The following is a 16,571-nucleotide window of genomic DNA, read 5'->3' as shown; positions in this document are numbered from 1 at the left end:
ACATTTGTTATTTATACATTGCAATCAAAGGAGGGACATAGGTGGGTTACATGAAATTCATTGGTGATAAGATTAAGGAGGTGGAATAAAGCAAAGCGGTGGGAAACCCCTGGGATTGGAAAAAAAGTAAAATGATGGACACATACTTAGGTGGGTGCAGGAACAATTAACATGATAATGAAGGAATTTGTGGCATCTGTCCTGGCGCCCACCACATTTGGTTGTGCCCCAGGGGCTCCAGAAAAAGGGAAGTTGCAAGTTACCCAGACATTTCAAGGGTATGTTATTATAGATGCAAAAAGACAGATAGGCTCAGTTAAGGTAAAGGTTGACCTTGTCAGTGAAGATACCGGCCTAGGATGTAACTGCCCACCATAACAGCTTTTAGTTAAAGTTTAATTTCAGACCATCCTTTGTGGTTACTTTAGGTCTCTGAGTTTGCAATACTGTCATGCAGGCCTCCCCTGAGCTTGTCAGGTCAGCATGTGGCCCCTTTCATCCACATCTCTTAGGACTGGAGAAAAGGTGCCCGCTTGGTTCACAGGGGTTGGCTCTAAATATTTCAAATGGTTCCTCTCCGTTTTGGTTAATTATTGCCACACGACTGGGTTAAGGTTGTTGGTGTTATTTTTTTTTTTTTTGCAAAACTCCGGTATTCCCTAAGCATTCAAGCCGTGCAGCCTTTTGTCTTGTGGTTAAGTATTCAAAGTGTTTCAAAATTCCAGACCATCTCTGGAGCCCAGTCAGCTCATTTAGGGAGGCCTTTTCTATGGGGCTGGGATTATTTTCAGGCTAGAATTTCACGGGGCCGGCGGCCGAGGCTCTGGAGCGGGAACCCGTTCCCCAACAGCCGGGAGCATTCTCCGCACTCCCTGGATGGGGTCTTCTGAAAGAGCCAGGGCGCCGGGAGGGCGCGGGTCTGAGCGCCCTGCCCCGCACGGCCTTTCCCCGGCTGGCCCCGCTCACCCACGGCGTCCTCCTTCCCGCCGCGTTTCCCACAATCCCCAGCGGGGCCGCCGCTCCCCGGTCGGCCAGTCCCGCACGGAGCGGAGCCGAGGCCCCGGCGGCCCTTCGGGCGCCGCCCGGAAAGTCTCGAACGCCGCCCGCTCCGCGGCTCCCGAGCGCCCGGGTTCGGCCGTTTCCGGCCAGCGCACTTCGCACTTCGGCAAGTTCCGCAGTCACTTGTCGGAAATGGCTGCCGGCCGACAGGGGGAGCCGAGGGTCCTGCGCGGCCTGGAAGGCGGGCGGCAGGCGGCGAGAGCGGCTTTTGGGAACCCGAGTTTCCCACAGGCGGCGGCGGAGGCGGCTCGTCCCTGAACTGGAAGCCGGTAGGACTCCTGGCGGCCGGAGCCCGGAGAGGCCGGGGGCGGCGGCCCGGAAGGGGCTCGTGGTAGGGACCTGGGGGCTGGCCCCCTGCGCATGGCACCAGGTCTGGCCGTGGTGGGGCCGCCGGAGCCCGCGGAGGCTGCTGCCCGGCGCGGGAGGGGCTTGCGGTCTTGTTGTAGGCCTTCCCAGACGGCTCGGGGCCTGGGGAGGGGACCTCCAGGGCCTCAGCCTCGGACGAGAGGGTTAGCCGGTCTCGGTGGGGCTTTAAACACGCCCTCCCCACCCCCACACGCCCCCTACAGCCCCGGTTTGGTTGCCTCCACCCACTTTCATTCCTTTTTCTGAGAGCTCGGCTTCAGCTGTGCAGCCTCTTCTGCGCTTTAAAGCCTCCCCCCCATCCTTTGCCCCCCCGTATTTGTCCAGCGGCTTGTGTAGAGCATCTGCGGTCGATGAGGGGGCTTTTCCCACTGTCCCCCTCCTGGGTTCCCTGTGCACACACTCCCACGTCTGCTCTGCGCTGCATTCAGACAGGCGCCTGCAGCTGCTCTTCCTCAGGCTCCTTTTCGCCAGGTTCACCTCCTTTCCTGATGAATAGCCACTTCCTGTGCTAGGGTCCAGGTGCTGCTGGGGCAGGAGCATCCAGGCCCAGGCTCCGGAGCGCTGGGCCTGGCGCCGCTTGGGCAGGAGAGGGGCTGCGGAGTGCATGCCTACGCTACCGAAATCCTAGCCGAGTCCCCCGACCCGCGCTGCTGGGGGTTAGTACTGATCCGGACCCTCTGGAGATAGGCACGGCTGCCACACTGCAGCCAGGGTATTGTATTAATCTCTTCTCCACACTGAGCCAGTGTTTCAGTTCCTTTTCAGAGATCTGTGGTGATCAAAGGACTTGGATTTCTCCCCCTCACCTGGACTTTTTCTTCTTTCCTTTTCAAAAATTCTGAGGGCTTCAGCAAGTGCTCTTGGTTGGACTCCTGAGGAGGAGGAATCGGAACAGCACATGCCCTTTTTTGCTCCCTCCATATGTGAGTTACTTAGGAGGCATCTTTGAGCTTTCTTCTTACTTCGACCTGTTCTTCCAATTTAGGTAGGTTCACGTTTGAAGGCTGGGTTCTCCATGTGTTCCTTTGTTTTTAGAAAGTCTTTGTTTGTTACAGTCATGTAGATTGTCTACATTTTCTCCTGTTTTGCTCAGCAATTAGTCTTGATTAGTACTACTGTATCAGAGTGCTCTGGGATAATAACCTGTGGGGCCTTGAATGGTTAGTCTTGAGTAGAAGCTAACCATTCTCAACACCTTACTTAGCAGGGGGACTTTTAAATTTTTCACGATGAAAGAAAAGCGATCTTCTTAAACTCTTATTTGCTGGGTTAAAAATACCTTATCCTGTGGGGAGCCTGAGGAACCCTCATAAGTATTCAGAAGTACGTAGGCAACTAGCTTAAATGCTTTCTGGAAGAGAATTAGAATTGTGGATCTTCAGCATGCTTGAAACATTATTTATTTATTACCCAAAGATATGGTTAATGCTCTCAGGAGGCATACCTACAAACCAAAAGATTGACAATCGTATGTGTTCATTCCCCCACTCCTCATTTTCTGGAGGGGTGGTGACTGGCATTAAATGTTTGGTGTGTAGTTGGAGTCTCTTAATGATTAGGCCTCAGAAAAGACTTGAAGTAAACAGGCTAGAGAGAAATGAGTCAGGGTTAACCCTGAGAAATGGAGTTCTAAGAGAGGGGGGGAAAGTTCAAAGGATGGTTTAGAAACCAGCAGAAGAATGTGTGGGGATTAGAAAAGGACATGCCTTTTCCCTCAGGACACTGGGCTAGCTATTGAGTGAAAAGTCATTGAGGAGTGATAGGGGTGTGAGGTGGTAGCAGTGGTGTGGGGGTCCCTATCTGAGGTGAGAGTAGTCAGTTCCCAGGTGGAGGGTTGGAAATATTGCCTGAAGCAATAGTAGAGTTAGGCATTAGGGGGGAAAATGAAGATCCCTTCAGATTTGTTGTTGGCAGAGATTTGGGTGTCTTTGCATATAGTTATTTCAGAATGAGGCAAGGAATAGGAATCATTCGTAAAGTCCTAAAAGTGTGCACTAATTTCTCCTGGATATTAAGTGTAGCTTGGAAAACTTCATATTCAACCATTGTCTTAACATGTTTATTTCCATTTTATTTTTGTTTCCTCTTAATTTTTGGTAACTTTCTTTTGAAAACCTGTAATAATAGGATAACTAAGGGGAAATAAAGGATTTTTCACGTATTTGTAGGTTCCATGAAAGTGGTGGTGCTCAGGCAGAGTGAGTTTGAGAATTCAAGAGGGAGAGGGATAGGCTCACCTATAAGAATGATCTTTTCCTACCTGAACAAGCCCACATTTCTTGTACAGTTAGACTTTTTCAGATCTCTTTGGTGATGAAGAGAAGCAGGATTAAAATTTTTGTAATCTCGAGTATATAAGAGGAATATGGAGACTCCATTTAGTGACATATGTACCTCCCCTACACTTAGGCCATAATGGTTAGTGTAGAATTCTGCTCACACACACTGATATGACCCATTAGAATCCCAGGGATGGAGCCATAGAAAGATGAACTATGTCTCAGCATTCAGCCACCTCAGTGGTTTATAACCTGAGAGTATTTTTACAGAAAAGTAGGTAAACTTTTTCTGTGAAGGGCCAAATAGTAACTGTTTAGGGTTTGCAACTATTCAGCTCTGCTGTTGTAGAGTGAAAGCAGCATCATATACTTAATATAGATTGTACATATATGCATACAATCCATAACAGAATGAGCAAGGCAGCTGGCTATGTAGTTTGGCAGTGCCTGCCCTAGAATATCACCTCCTCAAATACATGTCATTACTTTTGTTTATTTCTCCATTTGTGCCCAATACCTTTTAGACTGGTCAGTGACATTAATGATTAACATCCTGAATATTTGCTTTAGAGACTTTTTCTTTGTTATCTTATCTTCTTATATTGTTGTCATTTTAACCCACTTCTCCAACTTAATTTTAAACTTTTTTCCAATGAATATTTGATACGCTGAAGGAGGAATAAAAACATGAATTAGGTTGAGAATATGCCATTAGCCTGTGTATAGTAAGAGAGATAAGACGTAAATACGTGATGATGGTAGATTACAATGTCTTAAGTTACTGTAGTTCTTTTCCAGTAACTTAAGGAAGAGGGAGAGAGAGATAGAAACATCAATGATGAGAATCATTGATCAGCTGCCTCCTGCACGCCCCCCACTGGAGACCGAGCCCGAAACCTGGGCATGTGCCCTTAACCAGAATCGAACCTGGGACCCTTCAGTCTGCAGACCATCACTCTATCCACTGAGCCAAATGAGCTAGGGCAGTGGTTGGCAAACTGCAGCTCGCGAGCCGCGGTTTGCCGCTCTGTTGACTAATGAGTTTGCCGACCACTGACCTAGACTCTCGATTCCAGTAATTACAGTCTGTTGTTTTTCCTTGTGATTAAGTCCCTATCCCAGTGGTCGGCAAACTCATTAGTCAACAGAGCCGCAAACCGTGGCTCGCGAGCCACAGTTTGCCGACCACTGAGCTAGGGCCATCATATAGTTCTTTCATTCATATAATTTTTTTTTTCATATAGATTTAGATCTTTAACTGAGAAATAGGAGGCTAAATGTTACAAAATTTTTTTCTTATTTAATCCTTGCCCGAGGATATTTTCCCTCTGCTTTTAGATTGAGTGGAGTTGGGGGGGGGGGGGCGGGGGCGGCCAGAGGAGGAAGGGGGTGAGAGAGAGAGAAACACGTGAAAGAGACATATCATTGGTTGCTTCCTACACGTGCAGCCCAGGTGCTTGCCTTTGACTGGGAATGGAACCAGAGACCCTTTGGTGCTAGGGTTGCTGCTCTGACCACTGAGCAACACCCTCCAGGGCCAAAATTCCTTTTTTTTTTTTTTTTTTTTTTGAGGGGAAGGAAGGTAGGAAAGAAAACTGAAACTTGGGGAGGCTTAATTATTTTACCAGACTAGATGTAGTAAGTGACAGAATTCTTGAACTGACCAATAATATTTACTGGCCTGGCCCTATTTGAATACTTACAATGACGTGGACCTCCCTGGACAAACCTTTCTAATTTGTAGACTAGTTTTTAGGAGGCTTTTCCTTACTGAGCTGCCGTTTGCCTCCACAATTGACACCTTTCAGGGCCATATAGAAAAGTGTATTCATATTCTTTATTAAAGTTCTTCAGATGTTGGAGATTAGCCATCATGTCTCTTCTTTTCGTAGGGCTTCTGTTCCTCAGGCTAAATATTTCCACTTCCTTCTGATGTTTCTTATTTTACATTTTCAAATCCCCTCACCAGTTTCTTAGTCCTCTGCCCTCCATTTACTTTGTTAATACAGTATTCACTATACAGTGCCACCTAAAAGAGTACAGCATAGACAGCAACCTTAACTCCTTCAGAAAAATAAGGTGGTAGTTTTGTTCTAAACAGTCATGTATTCTTGACTCACTGAAATTGTCAACTCAAGCCATAACTCTGTGTGTGCATGTGCTGCTGTTAAACTAAGTCATTTCCATGTACATAGTTTGTGGATCTAAGTGTTGATCTTTGCCTTTCTCTATGAAATTTTATCTGTTTAGATAGTCCAGATTCCAAAAATCTTTTTGTTTCCTGGTGTGTTTTTTTTTCCAGCCTTGACTTACTCTTCCTAGCATGATTTCTTTTCTTTATTTCTGAAGTAGAGCTGTAAAATATGAAAACACTGTGGCTTAGAATGGAGAAAATAGTTGATGAGAACCCAAACCTTTATTAATGGATTCAGTGGAAAATTAAGGGGTGGGAGCTTTCAAGGAAGGCACTATGCTTGAAATCTTAGAGGTGAAACAAAAGTTATAGCCTTGGAAATAGCCTTGCTGCCTTGAGTTGGTATGTTGGTAATGTTTTCCCCCCAATAAAACAAATTTGTATGTGCTTTCTGTGCGCAAGGCAGTTGTAAGTCAGTGGGGTCCTAGATTCTAAGAGGATCTTTGAGGTCGTTTAGTCCAACCCTTTATGAGTTAAAAAAAGGATAAGGAGTATGTGAGTCAAGAAAGGACAAGGAATTGTGAAGTTAGGGAGACTGATGAATCAGAAGGATGGTAATGATAAAGGGATGGCAAAACTGAAGCCTCAAGTTGAAGTCACCCACGAAGGATGAAGTAGGATGCCAGAGCCATAAAGATGATTTATATATGGCTTAGCAAACTTACTTCATTTTTCTATCTCATTTAGGGTGGGTGGCTTAGGGCACTAATGATATCAGTTATAGTATGCCTCCATAGCATACAATAAAAATCACATTTTCTTGAGAAGCAGGTACCTTAGAGAAATTACAGTAGTTTACTCTCTAGACACTTTGCACATCAAGTAGCACAATCCATCTGAAGACCTTTAAAAAAAAAAACACAACTCTGCTTTTATCTCTTCCCTTACGTATTAGTCTGTATTTTTCACTTAATATTATATTGTGAACTTTTTCCCTTTTTACTTAAAATGATTGAAAATAAATCATTTTGACAGCATGATAGTCATATTAATGACATGTATTTGTCATATTTTATATTTAACCTTATAATCTTTTTGGCTAATATAAAGAATGTAGTGGTGATTACATCTTTGTAATACAAATCTTTGTCCACATAGAATGTAGTCCTAGAAAGTGAAATTGCTGGGTTGAAGATAGCAACATTTTAAAAGACTTGTTACAAGTAGCAAATTATCTTTCAGTTTCCCTTCCTACTAATACAGTATAAAAACACCTGTTACACTGCAGCTGCCAGCATAGTACACACATGTACTGTGCCTTGTTACTAGTAAGTGGTATACTTTGTAATGTTTTAGTGTGAATATCCTTGAAGCCAAATATTTTTCTCATTCATGATTCTTTCTTAAGAGTAGTTTCTGGAAATATAAGTGTAGGGTCAAAGGGTAGGCAGAGTTTCAGGGCTTTTATTACTTATTGCCAAATTGTTCTCCAGAAAGGTGTGCCAATTTTCACCCTCAGCAGCAGAGTGTGGGAATGTTACCCTTGCCCCTGGGTAGCACAACATATTATAAATTTTACAATTCTTTATTGATTTACAAATAGAAAATGTCACTGTATCTTGTTTTAAATGTACATTTCTTTGATTGCTAGGATGGTTGAACATTTAAAAATGTTTATTATTTGGGCCCCTTTTTTTGGTTTAAATTCCTGTTTATTTCTTTTATTGACTTTTGTATTGCCTTCACTACTATTAAAGTAATGTCATGTTACAAATGCTTCCCCCAGTCTTTTCATTGAATCTAAACTTTTTTTTTAAAATATATAGAAGCCTTTGATACTTATGTAGTTAAATTTGTTGAACTTTTTTTAAAAAATGGATTCTGCTTTTGCTTGGATTGCTATAAAAGTGGCTATACTTGGGATGAAATTACTTGTATGTTTTCCTTTTGTTCTTTTTATGATGTCATTTATTACAGTTACCTCTTGACTCTGTCTGGGACTGAGTTTTGGATTTGGTTTGTTGTGCAGGAGTCTGACTTGTATTTTTTCCCCAAGAGCTCATTGTAACCTTATTTATTGAAAAATCTAGTGTGCTATACTTTATTATCCCCCCCCCCCCCATTTTGGTAACTTTTTATTTTCACATAATTTAACATTTATGGTAAAGTTATGGTACAGCACAGCTGTAAGAACAACAAAACTGGAACCGCTCAATAGTGTTACAGCTCAATTATGAAGCATCACAGCTGCCAGGCAGCATTGGGCCAGGCCCCTCTCTGGCTAGACAGCTCTGCTTTGGTTTTCTCCACTTCAGTCTGCCCTGCTCCGCCTGCTCTGCTCTGGTCCAGCAAGATGTCTTTGGTGTTTCATCTTTGGTGTTTCAACTTCAGCCAGGGAAAGGCAGTCTTGTGTGGAAGGGGAAAGTGTGCTCTCTGAGCCAGAGGGCAGCTGACTAGTCCTATATAATAAAAGCCTAATATACTAAGTGTCCCATTGTCTGATCATCTGTTCAACCAATCAAAGTGTAATATGTTAATGATATGCTAAGGCCACTCAACTGCTTGCTATGGCGTGCATTGACCACCGGGGGGCAGATGCTCTGACTGGTAAGTTAGCTAGCTGCTGGGGTCTGGCTGATTGGGACTGAGCAAGACAGGCCAGACATGCCCTGGAGCCCTCCTGTGGTTCCTCCCGGGCTGTCCAACCTCCCGTGTCCCTCCCAGGCCCCGATTGTGCACCGGTGGCGTCCCTGGGCCTGGCCTGTGTCCTCTCGCAATCCGGGACCCCTCAGGGGATGTCAGAAAGCCAGTTTCAGCCTGATCCTGCAGGCCAGGCCGAGGGACCCCACTGGTGCACTGGGCCTCTAGTATAGATAGAAGTCCCCACTCCTAGACCCTGATTGATCTATCCTCATGCTAATGAGGACTCAAAATCCTCACAGTTTGGTACAAAGGCACTGTCCTGATTGGTCAGAATGGAGCTATTCTGATAGGTAGGTGAAGATGCTGATGGAAGATATAGCTGTGCAGCTGCAGGTTTGATGGGAAAGTCTCAGTCCTGTTGGTTCCAGGAACTCCGTAGTAAGGGCTGGTTGAGATGTTAGGAGCCTAGTGCAGGCAGGAGTTCAGTGCAGGTTTTCTCTCTGAAGTGCAGTTTGCTGGAGAGGCCCCTCTTTAGAAATAGCTGCTAGGTTCTGAGACCAATAAACCCACCAGGAGCCCTTCTTAGTTGGTATCTTCTTTCTTGGGACCCACAATATATAATTTTTTTACACTGTTTCTCATTAACCTTTTACCAATGAATCTTATTATCCAGTGCTGAATCTTTCCTGCAACAATTATTAATTTGATGGCCACTAAATGATAGTTTTAAAAAATCTCCATCTGCCATTCCTATATGTTTATAATCAATCACTTATTTCTGTATGAATACACGGTTTCTCATTTATTGAGAGATAATTTGTTGGTAGTACTATTTATTTAGATAGCTAAAGTGTCCCAGATTTATCCAGTGGGAGCTGGATTACTTCAAACTGGATCCAGTGTCCTTTTTTTAATATGTCCTACTTTTTTTTTTGGAGTACATCTTTGCTTTCTGGCAAAAGAAGATTTTTCAGGCTCATTTTTTACTTTACTTGTCCAGTCCTGAAATCAGCTGCTTATTCAAGGAATCTTATTAGATCAGGTATTCACACTGATACCTCCAGTTCCAATGGAACACTACAGGTGTTATTCTAATCTTCGCTTCTAAATCTGTAAGACTTTAGCAGTGAGAAAACCAGTTTGATCTTCTGTCCAGACCACTAAAACTCTCCATATCAGCAACAAGGTTTTGTATCTTTTGTGTGTTCACTGGAGCATAGTGTGTTGTACTTTGAAGTGACTGCAGCAAGATAATATTTTTCTTTTTAAATAAAATATGTTTTTGTTTGTTTTTTTTTAGAGAGAGAGAAGAAGGGGGGGGGAGAGAGAGAGAGAGAGAGAGAGAGAGAGAGAGAGAAAAGAAAGAAACATCAATATGAGAGAGAAACATCTATCGGTTGCCTCCGTAGGCTCCCTGACAGGGAACTGAATTCACAACCTGGGCATTTGCCCAGGAATCAACGTATGGGACAATGCTCAACTAACTGAGCCACAATGGCCAGGCCAATATTTTTCTTAATTACAAAAATAATACCTGCTTATTGTAAAATGAATGAAGACAAAATGAGTTAAGTAAATAAGCAGTAAATATGTGAGTAGCAGGGTACAGGTCAGATAGACCTGGATTTGTATCTGGGCACCTCAGTTTGCTTGCTGTAGGGCCTCGAACAAGATTTACCTAGCTCAGTGATTCACTATTCTTTACCTGTAAGTGGAAGAGCAATATCTACCCCCAGATGGTTGATGTGAGGATTAAATGAGATAACATATGTAAAATGTGTTATCTCAGCTACATTATAAATATAAATACAGTTATTAAAAGTGGAAAATCCCTCCTACTCCCCACCTCTTCCAAAGATGTATGGTATAGTCCAGTGGTCGGCAAACTCATTAGACAACAGAGCGGCAAACCGCGGCGGGCTCGCGAGCTGCAGTTTGCCAACCACTGGTATAATCTGTAGACGTCCTATATGAAAAAGGTATATTGCAGTTGTCTGTAATTACGTTGATACGGATGTCATCAATCTGATTGGAGATTGTCATTAGTTCTTTGCTAGACCAGTGGTTTTGTGTTAAAGTTCTGTGGTCTGCTTTAAAATCACCTGTGGGCTTTGTCAAAATACAGGCACCTGGGGCTCCCCTTCCCCCCCTCTTTTGAGAATTCTGACTTAGTTAATGTTGGGTGGATCTAGGTTTATTTGAAAAAATTCTTAGGTGAGTTGTGAATCTGAATTGTAACTAGCTAAAAGCTAACTGGAGAGACAATAGGATTTGAATTTGTGAGATTTTATCAAACTTATGGGAAGGGAAACAGGTAAGAAGTGGCATAATTTTCAAACTGAGGACCTATTCTGGGAGGTGAGGCTTCTGGGTTCAGGTTTATTGTTGACTTAAACAGATGACCTAGGTTAATCAATAATCTTAGTTTACTTGTTAATACCTATATAGAACTGAGCAGTGGAAGGAATGCTTATAACTTACTGATGAGTTCCTTTTGTGTATTTTGTGATTCGTTCGCTATTGGCATTTGTGGAACATCTTTGTATTAGAAATCTGCTCTTGAGCCCAAAGAATACCTTTTTCCTTTCCTAAAAGCCCTGTAATAAGGGTAGCTTAAATCTGTGGTCCTGTGATTGCCTCATAATCTTTACTCTCAACTCAGTATGTCAGCAGTTTTTCTCACCTGCTTTTAGTTTTTAATTGCTGACAGTTTTCTACAGACATATTTTATTGTGCTTTGATTGATTGCATTTCATAGATGTGTGTTGTTGTTTTCTTACAATTTGAAGGCAAGACACTCCACTAGCAAAAAGATTATGACTTGCTTTATTCCAGGGGTCTGGAACCAAACCTGCAGTATCTCTGAAGTATGCCTGTATTTATTTTACAACCAGGTTAAGTTTATCCAGTAAATAAACTACTGTGGTTGTTGTATTATGAAAAACACATTGTTCTGCTCTCTTGTAACTTGTGAATTACATAAATACAAGTCATTCTTTATCTACAGTTAACTTTCCTGGAAAGTGCCTTTTGTTGTTTTGAACAATAGAAGTCAGAGTCTTAGGAATAGTGATAACACTAGGAAATTTGTTTTAATGCTTCCTGAGTTTTGAACTAGGTACTGTGAAGCAGGCTCTTTGTCATGCTTAGTAGGAAATCAGGAAATGATTTTCTTTTGGGATGTTTGCATTTAAAAAACATAACCAAACATTTGAAATACTGCTTTCAACAATCTTACTAAAATGATTTCCTGTACCGAACTATCTTTACCTAATTTGAAGCGCTTGTGGCATGGATGTAACAGCAACAATGTGCATACAGTTCTATAGAACCTGCATCTGGGTGGTAATGGATTTGTGCCCGTTTGATGGGCCAATTTTGATTTAAATGAAAAAAGAGAAAATAATACTACACACGCACAGATACACAGGTAGGTCATAGGTACACAGGCAAAGATATTTTGCTCTGAGTATATGTTTTCTTGTTTTGTTTAGTAGATATTGATGTAAGAAACATCCAAACCTGTAGAGAATTTTTATGAGTTTATTTGAGCCAAACTGATGACAATTGCTGGGAAGTAAAATCTCAACTGATTGAAAAAATGCTCTGAAAAATGGCAGATTTCCAGCTTATTTTGTACATTAGAATAAAAGGAGGAGCCTTAAGGACGTTTACATGAAATCCATTGGTGGTAGATTAAGGGGACAGGAGAAAGCAAAGCAGAGAAATCTCTGGGATTGGATAAAAGGCTAAATCGAGAAACACTTCTTTTACTTTGGTGGGTACAGGATAGTTAATTAACATTTACAGCACATAGATGGTGTGTGGAGAATGAGATAATGATGAGGGGTTCTGTGGTCTTGTGCTCTGGTGCAGTGGTTGTGCCTTGAGGAGTATTGAAATGAAGATTATGCTTAACATTTTAAAGGCATGTTAGTCTTACATTTTAAATATATGTTATGGAGGGATAAAGAAAGAACTGTGGTACATTTATACAATGGAATACTATGTAGCTGTAAAAGAGAAGGATCTATTACCCTTTGAGATAGCATGGAGGGACCTGTAGATTATTATGCTAAGTGAAATAAGCCAGTCAGAGAAAGACAAACTATCACTTGATCTCACTTATATGTGGAATCTAATGAACAAAATAAACTGATGAATAAAATAGAACCAGTGGCATGGAAACATGGACCAGACTGATGAATCTCAGAGGGAAGCGGGGAGGTAGGTGGGAAGAAATTAACTAAAGAACTTATATGCATTTATGCATTGTCTATGGATATAGACAAGTAGGATGGTGAAGGACTGGGGTGGAGTGGGAACAGGATGGAGGCTGATCAATGGGGCAAAAAGGGGACAACTATAATACTCTCAACAATAAAGATTAAAATAATAAAAAAATAAAAAAATAAAGGTATGTTGTCTTAGATGCAAAAGACAATAGACAGGCTCACTTAAGGTAAAGATTGACCTCTGAGAAGGAACCTACAGGCCTAGGATGTGACTACCTGCCATGACCCACTTAGTTAGGAATTGTTATGTTCAGACCATTCTTTATGGTAACTTTTGTTTTCCAAGTTTGTAAGGCCCACCAATTAGGCATTCCCTGAGCTTTAGTATGTGGTCACTTTTTGTCCACATAAATGCTTTAATTATGAATATAGAGGTGGCTTTAGGTTTTGGAGAGTATTGCCATGTGCTTTTAATTTTAATCATTGTCCATGGTTTCAGTGGAGCAGTAGTAATGTGGATAATCTAAATGTAATTTATGTATGATGTGCCTGTGTAATGTGTTCTTTGAGTTCGTATCATAGGCATTTTTTTTTTCATAATGATAAGACATTGAACGTGTGGGCCTTAGAGTTAGCATTGCTTTGATTTGAATCCAAGTTTTACTCAATGTGGATGACTTTGGACAAATTACCTAAGCTTTGTGCTTTGGTTTCTTCATGTACAAAATGGGAATAATAATAGTACCTACTTCATAGGATTGTTGTGAAGATTAACTATGTTAAGGTACATAATAGGTTTAACCTGGCACACATTAAAATTCAGTAAATGTTAGCTATTATAATTATTTAAAATATTCAAGTCAGTTGATTGCATTTGGGAACATCTGGAAAGTGTCTAGCTTCTCTTTTGCCCCATTTCCCTTTATGTCTTTCAGATGCAATGCATAACAGCAGACCAGATGGAAGCAGCAATTCCCTTATTTCTTCTCTCTGTTTTCTTTCTCTTGTCCATGGGTTATTTTACCTTTGTACAACTCAGTTTAGTTTAGTTTTGCTTTTGTATGAAAAAAGTTATACACCTTTGTTGAAAGGCATTAACACCTAAATAAACAAAGAGCTATCCCAAATCCATTATAGGAAATTTCAGTATCACAGTGTTTTAGTTTTAAGAGAAGAAAAGTCAGTAGGATGGTTGTTATATCAAAAAAACTCTTCAAAGTAAGGTCCTGTAATAAAGAGTTTGCCATTGTGATAAGGAATGTTAGAAGAGAAGGCTCTGCAAAGTAGAGGAGATGATAGAGGGCGTTGGTATGTTGAGAAGATGAAGGGAGAATGTAGTATATGCAGAATTTCTGAATTGCAACTCTACCTAACTTGACTTCTCAGCTCACCACTTGGACATTTGAATTATTTGCCATTTTACCTTTCTAGAATCACGCTTATTTTAAGCCCTTGAGTGGTTAGCAGATCAAGAATTCTACTTTCCACTTATGAGCAAACATTATTTTTGATTAGGGAAAGAGTAAAGAGTAGGGCATCAGCCATGATCTGAATTATAAATTTCTCCTGTGTGCCAGTATTTTGAAAAATTTTTTCCCTCTTTGCTGGGAGAAGACACTACTATAACCTTGTACTCCTAGGAAATGTACCTTTGCAGCCATTGGAATATTAAGGTGTGGATGTCTGTGTTGCTCACCATTGGAAAAGATATATCAGGAGGGAGGTCAAGGCAAGAGAGATAAATTGGAGAATTATCCATTTAGGGCGGCTAATTGAAACTAATTGGCAAGCTCTAGTAAGTGAAGACAGAGAAAGAAGAGGGCAAAGGACAAAACCACGAAGGAACAACTGTATTTAAAGAGTGGTGAAACGAACCAGAGAAAGAGCTGTTGGGATGGAGAACCAAGAGAATGGGCCAGTAAAAAATATAAAATGCATAACCCTGGCCGGGTAGCGCCGTTGGTTAAAGCCGTGGTCGGCAAACTGCGGCTCGCGAGCCACGTGCGGCTCTTTGGCCCCTTGAGTGTGGCTCTTCCACAAAATACCACGGCCTGGGTGAGTCTATTTTGAAGAAGTGGCGTTAGAAGAAGTTTAAGTTTAAAAAATTTGGTTCTCAAAAGAAATTTCAATCGTTGTACTGTTGATATTTGGCTCTGTTGACTAATGAGTTTGCCGACCATTGGGTTAGAGCATCATCCTAATATGTCAAGGTTTCAGGTTCCATCCCCGGTCAGGGCACATACAAGAATCAATAAATGAATGCATGAATAAATGGAACTGTAGTAGGCAGTTAGCCAGATATGAACAGAGCAAGGATGATGTGCCAACAAAGCACAATGGGGGAATGAGTCAAGGAAATAGGTGAAACTCCAGAAAGTACAGTTTTATGGAAAATAAAGGGAAAAGCTGAGAGTTTGTAGAAAGAAGTGATCAGTGATATAATTCATTTATTTAATAGCTACTTAAAGAGTACTTACAGTGTGCCAGACACTTTGCTGGGTACTGGTGATACAGTGATGATCCAAGCAGACAAGGTCCTGCTCTCATGGATTAGGTTTTGGTAGGGAAGGTAGGTAATAAATAAATAATTGAAAAGATACTATAAAGAAAATCAGTAGATCAATGCCAGAAAGTGTCTTTTAGTACACACAGACCCAGGGCAAAGCCCTAAGAGTGAAAATCTACTTCTGTAAATGGAGGGCAGGGAAAGACCAAAGAAAGAGGCTAGTCACTTCAGTAATTAATAGAATTTATTAAGGGAAACTTACATATGAGACATGTCTTGGGCAGCTGCAAGATGCAGTGGATCCCCGCACTGCTTGGCAGGTGCCAAAGAATTATATAGGGTACAGGGGGAAATAGCACAGGTACTAGTACATAATGCTACAAGGTATAGAAATTACTTTACATGCTTGACCAGGTCAGGACAACAGCCTATTCCAGGAATCAGCACATATCAGCAGACAAGGGAAGGGTGCTGATTAATGTCAGAATGAACATCAGTTACCATCAGAAAATCACTTCTTTTTTTTAAAATATATTTTATTGATTTTTTACAGAGAGGAAGGGAGAGGGATAGAGAGTTAGAAACATCGATGAGAGAGAAACATTGATTCAGCTGCCTCCTGCACACTCCCTACTGGGGATATGCCCGCAACCGAAGTACATGCCCTTGACCGGAATTGAACCTGGGACCCTTCAGTCCGCAGGCTGACGCTCTATCCACTGAGCCAAACCAGTTAGGGCCCATCAGACAATCTCTTTGGGGGTTTGTGGAAAGCAACCTCCCTTCTGGACTAGGTCCAGCTTGCAGGACAGGCGGTGGTCTCGCCATGGAACATCTGTCTCCATAGTGTCAGGGCATAAGAAAGGCTATTTTAATGGGAATGCCAAGAAAGTTAAAGTCTGAAGGATGACAGTCAACTAGAGAAAACCTGAAGGGGATGCATTCTTTTGAATCAGTGTTGAAATACTGGTTTCCATTAGAACATTTGTTTTTATTTCCTGCTGTTTATATATAAATTGGTAGCACTAGCATTATTAGATTAAGTATAGTCAGTTTCCAAATGACTTTTAAAAAACATTTTGTTTAGACCCTGTGTAATCTATTTTTGAGCTTTTAATATTCAAACATATATAAAAGAGAGTATAGTATATAATAAACCCTCATGCATCCTCATCATTTTAGTGTCAACAACAGTTCACAGCTAATCTTATTTCATCTATATCTCCAAACACTTTTCATCATCCTCCTCCTGTTTATTTTAAAGCTAATTCCAGATAAATCGTTTCCTCTATAAATGTCTTGGTATATACTTCTATATTTTAGTGTTTTGATCTACTGCCTCTTAGAAC

The 16,571-nt window shown here is 41.6% G+C and overlaps 1 protein-coding gene across 1 annotated transcript in view; it reads left to right on the top strand.

Annotated features, from left to right (window-relative positions):
* The window catches only part of FZD3 (frizzled class receptor 3), a 219,642-nt gene that overhangs the window by 201,082 nt on the left and 1,989 nt on the right, over positions 1 to 16,571 (top strand). The window lies entirely within an intron of this gene.

This window comes from Plecotus auritus (assembly GCF_963455305.1).
Source record: "Plecotus auritus genome assembly, chromosome: 6".
NCBI lineage: Eukaryota > Metazoa > Chordata > Mammalia > Chiroptera > Vespertilionidae > Plecotus > Plecotus auritus.
This window is presented reverse-complemented; position numbering and strand designations above follow the sequence as displayed.